The sequence below is a fragment of the Nomascus leucogenys genome, chromosome 6, assembly GCF_006542625.1.
Source record: "Nomascus leucogenys isolate Asia chromosome 6, Asia_NLE_v1, whole genome shotgun sequence".
In the NCBI taxonomy this organism is placed as follows: domain Eukaryota; kingdom Metazoa; phylum Chordata; class Mammalia; order Primates; family Hylobatidae; genus Nomascus; species Nomascus leucogenys.
Window position 1 is genome coordinate 88,921,324 of NC_044386.1, and position 12,239 is coordinate 88,933,562.

The following is a 12,239-nucleotide window of genomic DNA, read 5'->3' on the forward strand; positions in this document are numbered from 1 at the left end:
TACAATTTACTTATTTGTTTTTAATCGCTGTAGATAAACCCTAATTCATAACTATTTGCTGGAGGTGAATTGGGCCCCCGTCTGCTCCACTTCTAAGGCAAGCTTAAACTTCTCCCTGATAACCTGTCAGTGATTTTGCCTTTAAAGACCCAGCCTTATCAGCTCATTTTCTTATTGCCACAAAAAAAATGTGTGCAGCCGCTGACCTCCTCTGTGACCTTGGGCAAGTCCTTTCCTTACACTGGGCGTCCACTGCCCCATCTATAAGCAGAAGGTAGTAGACTGGTCCATCTCTATGCCGGAGAACTTTGTCTTCAAACCCACAGCCTTCTCTTTGAGCTGAGGGCAGGGCTACTGGTCGATGCAGGAGGAGGAGGCCTTGGAGAGGTCCCTCTGATGAGGAAGCCTATCCGAGCGGCTCTCATAGGCCACACACTTGAAACCAAGTGCGCGTCTCCACTTGCACGGTAAAATCTTGGTGCTGACCCAAGGCTCTGATGGTAGGTTTTCTAGGAAAGGCTGGTGGGTTTCCTCACTGGGAGCAAGGCATCCTCTGCAGTCACATATTGGCAATGACAACTCATTCTCACTAGGGTCTGTCCTGCCCACATCACAAAAATAACCATAAAAGTCCCTATTATTTACTGAGGGCTTATCATGGGTGAGGTGCTGCACTGAGGGGCAGTCCCTCCAGGGGTATTATTTCCATTTCACAGGGAGAAGTGTTGTTGAAGTTCAGAGAAGTTAGGTAACCTGCCTAAGGCCTCACAGCACTGCGAGTGGCAGAGCTGGGATTCTACCCCAGGCACTGGGCTCTGAAGCCCAAGCTCTTGACCACTTTGCCTGTATCCTTCCATAAATGTAATCTTTAAGCTGAGGCTGTTCCCTGTTAAGCCCCTGTTTAAAGATCTATCAAAATAGATGCCTCCTTCTCTGAGTTGCAGCCTTCTCTGATTCTTCTTATCATCATGAGAGCAGATACCGAGAGGCAGAGATGGCCAAAAGGTTTTAAGTTCCCTCTGTTCTCTTGTAAGATGCAGTGCCAAGTAATACCCTGGGGTTACTCACACTGCTATGGCCTCTAGTTGAAGATAGGAGTGCTGTGGTTTTTTTCTTGGCAAGAAATTGTGGACCAGGGGTGATATCTAATCACGGTCCTCTGGCCTCATTTGGGACACAGCGGGCAAGTATTTTTTTAACCCTATTATTTTACAAAAATATTAAAAGGCAAGCAACTGGACATAGTGGCTCATGCTGTAATCCCATTGTTTATGGGAGGCCGAGGTGGGAGGACCACTTGAGGCCAGGAATTCGAGATCAGCCTGGACAACATGGTGAGACTCCGTCTCTACAAAAAAAAAAAAAAATAGTGGAATGTGGTAGCACACACCTGTAGTCCCAGCTACTTGAGAGACTGAGGCAGAAGGATTGCTTGAACCCAGGAGCTTGAAGCTGCAGTGAGTTATGATCGTGCCACTGCACTCCAGCCTGGGGGACAGAGCAAGATTCCATTAGACTGGGTAACAGAGTGAGACCCTGTCTCAAAAATAACAACAAGTAAGCAATCATGGTTTTTTGACTTTTCAAGGAATTTGCAAACAACATGTATTCCCTTTGCCCATCTAGCTTTTGGGAAAGGACACCCAAATTCCAATAGTCACCTACCTAGAAAAATAGATAACCACAGCCATGGTCCATTCCATTGCGACTTGGTGATGTCAGAAGGTCTCAGGCTCAGGAGGTGCATCCCCCAGGGCCTCTCAGCAAATATCCTGATTCCTTAAACTGGGACAGTGTTTTCTGTCTGCAGAGTGTGCTCCCACCTTGGAATGGGCTTGTCTGGCCTGACCCTGAATATGCCCAGCAGGGACTGCATCCCTCAGTTCATAGATACAGAGATTGAAGGTCAGGGAGGTGAAGACAGAAGGGGCAGCCAGTCAGAGCCAGCAGCTGCAGCAGGACCCAGATTTCTTGGCTCTGAGTCCAGGATTCTTTCCACTCCACCGGCTCTCATGTATGGACAGCTCAGGGGTCAGAGAAAGCACCTTTATTTCTGAATTTCCTTTTTTTCTCCTGTAGCCTTATGAGCAGTGTTCAGAAGATTTATCTCTTTCTAGCTTGGGACTTGCACCCAGCAAGTTTCCATGCAAGGCAGCTGCCTTTAAGAAGAACAGAAGAGTCCCAGTTGGGCTTATGGGGAATGAAATCAGTCCCAAGCCCCGATCTCTCTGAAAAGTTGTTATTAAATTCTGTGCCTGGCCCTGACCTGGATTTAAAGATTTGCAAGAAGACAAATTCCAAACAGATGCCCATTAGGGCCCTGACAGCCGCAGCTTAAAGATAACATTTACATTCTGCCGGGGTTTGTATCTCTCTGTTCCCCACTCGGCCCCTCTCTTTCCTCCGGTGGGATCAATACCTCGGTTGAGGTTACGTGGAGGTGGCCACATTCTTTTAAGCTGTTTGCTCAGTGCTTGGTTTGCTCTGCTAACACGCTGGGCACTTCTTCCAACAGCCCTGTTTGCCCAGCATTAGGGCTGTTTGTTGAAACACCTAGCCCAATCCGAGGGGGCTCAGCTTTCTAAACAGTTGGTCCCCGAATCTGTCAATCAATAACACCAATTGGGTTCCTGATACGAACAGCAAGTGTGGCCAAGTCCAATATTTGCCCAAACTCTGCCTCCTCCCCCTGCACCTGACTGTCCCCCAGCTTGACTAAAAGGACGATCACCAGGTGCACGGGCTGCTGGGAAGATACAATGTTGGCAAGCAGGGAGCTGGTTCCAGGAAAGAAGGGCACATGAGCAAACATGATGGCCCCTTTATGAGAGGTAATTTACTGAAATGCACAGCGATTACCTGCTCATCCAGCCCTGATGTAATTAAAAATGGCAGGCTAGGGGCTCTGTTTCCCCCAGCGCTGGCAGAGAAACCTGGGTTTCGACTTGTGAAGCTTGAGGTTGGATGTGGGAATTGGCTTGGAGTCATAGGCGATGAGAGGGACATTAGGATATTATCAAGCCCGTGAACTCAACTCCCGAGAAGGACACAGCAGAGCGAGAGAAAAGGTACCTTCAAAAGAGGCTGATGTTCAGTGGGTACGGGCTTTTCTTTTGGGATGAGGAAAAAAATGTTTTAGAACTTGTGAGAGGTGTTGGTTGTGCAACATCGTGAATGGACTAAATGCCAAAGAATCGTTCACTTTAAAATGGTTAATTTTATGTTGTGTGAATTTCATCGAAAAAAAATAAAAAGGGTGAATCCCAATGAACCCGGGTCGTTTACATTTCAGAAGCTCTAATGCCTAACTCAGGGTTTGGCTTAGAGTAAATGCTTAATAAATGTTTATTGAAAGAACAACCTAACATTTGCACAGTCAACAAAGCTCTTTGTTATACATTAGCTCATTTCATTTTTAAAGAACCCTCTGAGGTGGGCAAGGGTAAGCATTCTCGTGTTGTAAAGGGGAAACTAAGTCTTTGAGAGGAGTGTGGCTTGCACAATGTCACGTAGCTAGTGGCAGCAGTGCCAGAATTCAAACCCAAAAGTCTCTGGCCCCAAAGTCTGTGCTTGTAAAGCAATACTATTTTGTCTACCTCATGGCTTTCAGGATGGGAAAGAAAGCAATAGGGTTTTAAAATATGTTCTCCCCCCTTCTTTTTTTTAGGGTATTTATTACTAAAAGTGTTTTAAAACTGGACCACTGAGTAAAGTCACTCCATCTCCTACGTTCCTAGCACAGTGCTTGATAAATATTTGCTGGCTCATTCAGCTGCAGCTGCAGAGACCTACCTGTGGTTGCTGTGGCTACTGTCTGGGCCAAAGCCCAGGCAGCTGGAAGTATCAGTGAAGCCAGAAGATTCTGGCTGTTCAGGGTCTGTGAGGAGGAGTCAAGGTCTGGGGTTTGTGTCCTCTGCATAGCAATGGCACTGCAATGGGGGAGCCTAGTGCTGGGCTGGGCCGTCTTGCCACTGTCACCTGCCTGTTGAGGGGTGATGGTGGTTGTTGAGAGGTTGGATCATGTTGAGGGGTGATGGTGGTTGTTGAGAGGTTGGATCAGACCCCAGAGGTGACATGAATGTGACATATTTGTTGGACTTACACAGCTTTGAGTTTTATTCTCATCTCTGTTCCTTCCTCCCATGAGATCTTGGGTGGTGCTTTATCAACCCTGAGTAATCATTTCTTCATCTGCAAGATGGAATAAAAAGGCCTACCTCATTGGGCTCGTGTGGGTGAGGAGAACTGAAGAATCTGAGAGCGCGGCACGAGCCAGAGGCTACGGAAAACACTGCCCTCCCATGCTCCACCTTGGAGAGACCCAGAAAAGAACAAGCTTCATTTGAAAAAAAGGAAAACAGCTCAGGCAATGGGGGTGGCTTAAAGTGAGTACCCTCAAGGGGCTCGATCAGACCTCTGGCCAGAGACCCTTTTGAGAATGGGGTGAGGGTTGGTTGGTGCAGGGTAAAGGAAGTTGGTGTCTTTGGGAGGGGCGCCTGGCTGTGAGGTGACCTCTAGTTGTATTTGGCATAGGGAGAGAGGAGGGAACAGGGATTAGTAAGGAAGAGGGCTAAGAGACTGCCAAAGGTCTCCCTGTTTTGCCAGGGTTCTGGCTGGTGGGAAGCTGGGCCAGGGAGGTAGGGACAGGAGTAATCACCCTCTATGATTGCAGGGCACTCTACAGTGTGCGGATGCCTTCCGCTTCTTCCATCTGCCCTGTCTCTCCAAGAACCCCTATGGCCCCGGGGTCAGAGCAGAGCTGAGTGCAGAAATGAAAATCTATGGCCATGTGTTCCAAAACGATGAAGAATTTCAAGATGGTGGCAGTGGTAAAATCCTCCTCCAGGAAAAATCTGTCCTTGGGCCAATGTGTAAACACTTGCTGAGGTACTGTGGAGTTTCATAATGCTGATGATATTGATGATGATGATAAGTATATAAGCTTCACGTTAGGACAGTTTTTGTTTTTGTTTTTTTGAGACAGAGTCTCACTCTGTCACCCAAGCTGGAGTGCAGTGGCACCATCATGGCTCACGGCAGCCTCGACCTCCCAGGCTTAAGCAATCCTCTTACCTCAGTCTACCGAGTAGCTGGGACTACAGGTGCGTGCCGCCATACTTGGCTAATTTTTGTATTTTTTTATAGAGGCAGGGTTTCACCATGTTTCCCAGGCTGGTCTCAAACTCCTGGGCTCAAGCAATTCACTGCCTCCGGAAGTGCTGGGATTACAGGTGTAAGCTACCGTTCCTGGCCTTAGGACAATTTTATTTATCTAATTTAATTTAATTTAATTTTTTTTTTAGATTTTAAAAAATATTTATTTATTTATTTATTTATTTATTATACTTTAAGTTCTATGGTACATGTGCACAATGTGCAGGTTTGTTACATACGTATTCATGTGCCATGTTGGTGTGCTGCACCCATTAACTCGTCATTTACATTAGGTATATTTCCTAATGCTATCCCTCAGACCTCCCCCAGCCCACGACAGGCCCACCTGGTATGTGATGTTCCCCACCCTGTGTCCAAGTGTTCTCATTGTTCAATTCCCACCTATGAGTGAGAACATGCGGTGTTTGATTTTCTGCTTAGGACAATTTTAATACTTATCCTTTAATAAACACTTTATTGCACGTGGAAGTTACTTTGGGGGAACTCCTAGTTGTAGAGTTGGCTCCTGAAACAGACTCACTCATAGGCATTTATTTCTAGAATAACGTTGTCAGGGTACAGAATTGTATCCTTTAGGTGGAACACAAAACCTAAAATGACATCCTTTTCAGGTATAATTTGTGTCTGGTATCTGGTATCAAATTTTCTTGCGTTTAAAAAGTAGATTCAAAATGAACAATGATAGCACAGTGATTGTGAAGATGAAACAAAGTAACTTGAGTTGCCTGACTTGATCATTCTAGGTGGCCAGTGGACTTATTTCTGTTTAAAATTTAAAACAATGAAACAGAGTGTGAAATGTGAGGTATAATATTTGTGTTTAGTAAGTGTATATTTTAGTTCATGCTTGAAATATTTTGCTGAATTTCAATAATGTTTTTAAAATTGAAACTTACTTTTTAATTATTTTAAAATGGCAGAACAAAATCCAGACCATAGATTTATCAATGTTTTACCATTTGCTAACATTTTGCACTTATTAAAATCCTCTCATTGGTCTCTGAATAATTATTTACATAAATTATTATATTAGAATGTCACCAAAGGATCAAAGTTCAAACTGATAGGTATATTTAAACATAATTAAGTAAATAATTGTGCCTTGTTGTCCTGTAGGAACTTGGAGTAACTTGCAGCGTCTTGCAGTATTGTGAAACCAACAGCTTGTTCACAATTCTTCTGAATTTCTCGGGCAATTTGAAGTGGAGTACCTGTACCAATGTGAAATGACACAAATTTCAGTGAAGCTCAACAACGAAAAGCAAAAAGAAACAAAGAGGAAGCAACTGAAACAACATCTAGATGTATTTAAAAATATACAATGCCTCCAAAATCAGGTGTCATTAATGAAAATTCTGAAGAAATGCCACCAGACATAGCCAATGCACCTATACTATTGTTATTCATTTCCTGCTTTTCACAGAAAACAATTTTGTTGCATGGAAGATTGGTGAGTTAAAAAAAAGACCTGCGCTGGCTGTCAAGCACAGCAGTTACACCACTGCTTCTGCCCCCTCTGCTTGGGATACATGGGCAGGGCGCCCTGGTGGTAGGGCCTTGGTCACCAGCAAAGTCAGTTCCCATGGGATCCTCTTTCTGAGCTGATGCCCACTCCCTTGAAGAAGGGGCTTCTATTCAGGCCTCTTGTTGCAAGGAGCAGAAACCCACTTAGGCTGGCTGAAGTCAACTGTGTTCAGCTGTTCAGCATCCTGTTTCACAGACGTGTCCCAGCCTCTCTTGGGTTATGACATGAGGCTGGCAGGGGAGACCCAGGGAATGTCACCAGTCCTTGGGGTTGCCTCAGCTCAAAACAGTCCTTCCTTTCAGCTATTTTTTTTTTTTTTGAGATTGGATCTTGCTCTGTTGCTCAGGCTGGAGTGCAGTGATGTGATCTCAGCTCACTGCAACCTCCACCTCCTAGGCTCAAGCAATCCTCCCACCTCAGACTCCTGAGTAGCTGGGACTACAGGCATGTGCCACCATGCCTGGCTAAGTTTTAAATTTTTTTTGTAGAGACAGGATTTCGCCATGTTGCCTGGGCTGGTCTCGAACTCCAGAGCTCAAGTGATCCACCTGACTCAGTCTCCCAAGGTGTTGGGATTACGGGCGTGAGCCACCCCGCCCGGCCTCCTTCTTTCCACTTTTAGGTAGCTGTGTTCAGAGTGCGTCATCCAGCAGAGGCAAACAGGCACAAAGTTTCTTCCAAGGCCCTGTGGGAAATTCTTATTAATTCAATTGACAAATATGTGTTAAGTGCCTTCTTTAAGGACAGACAATGTCAGACCAGACTCAAAAGCTGTCTTCCTGGGGGAGCTATGGCACAAATGAGCATGGCCAGAATTCAAGGAAGGGTGGGAGGAGGGCTCTAAGAGAGAGGCAGGTGAGTTGTTATGGGCATGTGAAGAAGGGTGAGAGAACTTCGCCCCAGGGGTCTCCAGGAAGGGCTGGGGGCCTTTGTAGAAACTGAGATGTGCCAGGAGAGAACATCTTCTAAAGAATGGCATGCTTGGCTGGGCGCAATGGCTCACATTTTTAATCCCAGCACTTTGGGAGTCCGAGGCAGGTGGATGACTTGAGGCCAGGAGTTCGATACCAGCCTGGCCAATGTAGGGAAACCCCAACTCTACTAAAAATACAGAATTCAGCCGGGCATGGTGGCACACACCTGTAGTCCCAGCTACTTGGGAGGCTGAGGCAGCAGAATCATTTGAACCCGGGAGGTGGAGGCTGCAGTGAGCTGAGATCATGCCACTGTACTCCAGCCTGGGCAACAGAGCAAGATCCTGTCTCAAAAAAAAAAAAAAAAAATGAAGACCGGCATGCTGTGTTTATTTATACCAGCTCTGTGACTTTGAGCAAGTCCCCCCTGCCTTCTGGGACACAGCTCCCTCCTCTGACGAAGCGGGGTGGGAGGGCCAATGGTCTGACATTGACATTATGGGCTGAACGTAGTGAGGATAAAGTCAGGCAATCACAGAGCGCCAGCCCCCATCCAGAGTTAAGTGCTTAATAAACGGTGACTGATGGCAGGTTCTCAGGGTCTCCCAGGAACTTCCCCTTCGCTGGTGGTTCTCTGCCCTGACACAGAGTAGAATCAGGGGCTTAACTCAGACCTTCACTCAGAAAAGGCCTTTCTGCAGGTGCTGAGCTAATTCTGGAGATGTGGTTCTCTGATGAGTGAACCCAGTCCACGTTTGGAATTCCCAGAGGAACAAATACCGTGGCCCTCGCACAACCTTCCTCAAATATACACTGTCTCAGTGGAGTTTTTGAGAGAAGCTGGATAGCTCTTATAAAATATAAACTGTCATTTTTGTTTTTAATAAAAATAATGACAGTAATTCCTAGGCTCCTGCCTTGGAATCATAGTCTATCTGGAGGCAAATTTCATCATCACCCAAGGACTGGCCCAGCACCAGGAATAATAATTTCAGCATTCCTTATGCCTCAGAGATTCACTAGGTCCATGTATGTGCCTTTCTGACTCACCTCTAGATATGGTGGTCCCTGTGCTGCAGGAGAGCTTTTGCTCTTTCACTGCCATTCATGACTTTCGTGTCTCTCAGGCACTTGAGCTGTATACCTAATTTAATCCTATAGCAACCCTGTGAGGGAAGTTATCTTAGGGATGACTGGGATTTGAACCCAGTTCTGTCTGCATTCAGAGCCCAAGCTCCTAAGCACAGCCTCTTTGCTGTTTGATGGAAACAGTTCCAGCTCTGGGAGGTGCAGGCCAAGATGTGCACCCTGAAACAGGTTTCTCTGAAATGAAAGAACATAAAATAAGGGCCTTGACCTAACTCAATGAAATGTCTTATGCTCAATCACCCCTAAGTGATAATCTGTTAAAATCTGGTCAGTTCTGTGCTGAACTTGCCTGGAGCACTTTCCGGGTAGAGAGAAACTGGTGAATGAAGAAAATGCATCATGATGATTGCAGGGGAAACACTTAATCTATGGAAGATAATACCTTGGTTTGAGGCATTTGCAAATACTTTCCGAGACACCCTGTTCCATGCTAATAATGGATGGACTAACCTCAAATTGTTCTTATTTGTTCATTAATGCAAGTCCCCCAAGGGCTCACTATGCAACACTTTATTAGCCTGGACCGAGTAATATATTTTAAAGCAATAAAACTACATTATTTTTAAATTATTTTTTAATGTGGACTTTCCAGCCATTGACTGCCCTGTCTGATAGGTCTGAATTAGTGAGTTTTAATTGCGTGTAAAAGAGCAATAAAATCATCATTATGAAAATGATAGGGTGCCTCCTTCACGGCAGGCACTGTGCTGGGCCTTATCTCACTCAGCCTCACTACACCCGCCATGTGGGTGCCCCATGCCTTCACTGCACAGACAGAACTCACGTTCTGAGGGATTCAACTTCTTGCTAATGAACGAGGGAGCTGGGACTTAAGCCCAGGCCTGTCAACCTCTGTTGGGGCTCAGAAAATGTTACTCCCCAATATGGTGCTTTGACATGCTGGACTAAAGAAGAAGCCTCAAGGTCTCTTGACCTTCCCTACCCCTCCTACCTTCCTGTTTCTGAATCCCTTGTCTCTCCCAAAACACAGGACAAGGCTGTTCTCTGAAGTTCCCTCATCCACCTAGAAACCAGATGGCCAAAGAGGAACACAATTGCCTTCCATCCCCTCCCTAAAATTTCATTATCTAGAGGATTAAAACCCGTATCACAGAGGAAGAGATTGAAAATTAAACATCACATCCACAACCCATACTTCGGAGCATTGACCCAAATTGTCTGTTTTTAGGTCCCATTCCATTTCCAAAGATAATTATTTTACTAACCATTGTCTGGAGCATTGGGCCCATTCATTCCTCTTAAAAATCATTTGCTGGGGCCGGGGGCGGTGGCTCACACCTGTAATCCCAGCACTTTGGGAGGCCGAGGCGGGCGGATCACGAGGTCAGGAGATCGAGACCATCCTGGCTAACACAGTGAAACCCCGTCTCTACTAAAAATACAAAAAATTAGCCGGATGAGGTGGTGGGCGCCTATAGTCCCAGCTACTCGGGAGGCTGAGGCAGGAGAATGGCGTGAACCCGGGGGGCAGAGCCTGCAGTGAGCCGAGATCGCGCCACTGCACTCCAGCCTGGGCGACAGCGAGACTCCATCTCAAGAAAAAAAAAAAAATCATTTGCTGGGCCAGGAGCGGTGGCTTACGCCTGTAATCCCAGCACTGGGAGGCCGAAGCGGGAGGATCACGAGGTCAAGAGATCAAGACCATCCTGGCCAACATGGTGAAACCCTGTCTCTACTAAAAATACAAAAATTAGCTGGGTGTAGTGGCACATGCCTGTAGTCCCAGCTACTTGGAAGGCTGAGGCAGGAGAATTGCTTGAACCCGGGAGGTGGAGGTTGCAGTGAGCCGAGATCATGCCACTGCACTCCAGCCTGGCGAAAGAGTGAGATTCCATCTCAAAAAAAAAAAAAAATTATTTTCTACCCCTCAAAACAGCCACTTTCTCCTCCATCTCCTCTTCCCTGATGAAGAAGGGCGTATGAGCATCTGGACCTCATTGGGTTTAGGTCATCATGTTCTTGCAATTCCTGTGTGCTTATGCACATTAAATAAATTTGTATGCCCTTTCCTCTTATTAATCTGCCTATTGTAAATTCATTTTCAGTGAACTTCAAAGGGCAGAGGGGAAACTCTCCCTTGGCCCCTACCCCTCCAAGGCCCCACTTTTTCGTCAACACTCCTTGGACGCAGCTGAGGTATGAACATGACGTGGTCCTGAATGAGGCTGAGTCTTTGGGCACGGAAGACCCGGGTTAATAAAAACAGGAAGGTAAGAAAAGAAAAGAAAAATCAAGACACATCATAGGACTAAATTCCTATTATTTATCCACTCAAGATTGACCACCCCTTTGGGCCAGACAGTCGTACCCCCATGTACCAGGTGGGCACATGAAGACATAAGAAGTGCTGTGATGGTTCATTTTGCATGTCACCTTGCGTGGAGTATGCCGACTCATTGTTTGGTCAAACACTAGTCTGGTCATGGTGGTAAAGGTATTTTTTTAGATGAAATTAACGCTTAAATCAGTAAAGCAGGTTACCCACCATACTACAGGTGGGCCTTGTCCAATCAGTTGAAGGCATTAAGAGCAAAGATTGAGGTTTCCTAAAGAAGATGGAATTCTCCTTGAGACTACAACATAGAAACCCTGTCTGAGTGTCCAGCCTGCTGCCCTGTGGAATTCGAACTCAGGACTCCAGTCTGTGGCATTAACCCTCACTTAACTCTTCAGCCTGCCAGCCTGCCCTGTGGATTTCGGACTTGCCAGCCACACAATTCCTTAAAATAAATCTCTGTCTCTGTCTGTTTCCCTCTGTCTGTATACACACATGTATGCATATATACATATATATGTATGCATCTATATATTTATATCTAATCTCATATTGCTTATTGGTTCTGTTTCTCTGTAGAACTCTGCCTAATACAGCTGAAGATGTATTGTTACTGGGGAACAATCAGTACAGAAGTCAACAATTACAGATAGGGGACTAGGGTAATATGGTGGCCAATGTCCTTGTGAATAGTGGTGACAGAGGGCAACAAGTTAGAGACTGCCAAGGGAAAGTCAAGAGCAAGGGAAACAGAGATGAAGTAGGTTCAGCCAGGCCCCACCACCTACCCACACTAAACCTGGAGAGTCTCTTTTCCCTTTAGTCTTTTAAAAATATTTTATTTCTGTACTTCAATGGATGCAAGCCCCTATGTCCTGAAGGATCTGTTGTTTGTTGTATTACTCCAAGCAAGTATTAGCCTAGAAGGGACCTCACCTCCCAACAATGAAATGCAACTCTTACATTTTACAGATTGGGAAACCAAGTCTCTGAGAGCTTTCTATTAAAGTGACAGAGGTACTGGATCATGGTAAGCAGGAATATGTACCCAAAGGAGTAATAGCAGCTGTTCATATACATTTTATTCTAATGCGCTTTCCTGTGATCATGTTAAATGAATTCCAGGATTTTTACCAAACTTGACTCTTTTAGAAAGAACCAAAGGAGCTAAACCAAACAA

General features: G+C 45.6%; 1 long non-coding RNA gene across 1 annotated transcript in view; it reads left to right on the forward strand.

The window, feature by feature from the left end:
- LOC105739935 overlaps window positions 1-11,533 on the forward strand; it is a 105,745-nt gene extending 94,212 nt beyond the window's left edge. Inside the window, exons 4-7 of the long non-coding RNA XR_001115924.2 lie at window positions 4,199-4,385; window positions 4,673-4,887; window positions 6,292-6,625; window positions 10,830-11,533. This is a non-coding gene — a long non-coding RNA (uncharacterized LOC105739935). The remainder of the gene's footprint in view (window positions 1-4,198; window positions 4,386-4,672; window positions 4,888-6,291; window positions 6,626-10,829) is intronic.
- The last annotated feature ends 706 nt before the right edge of the window (window positions 11,534-12,239 follow it).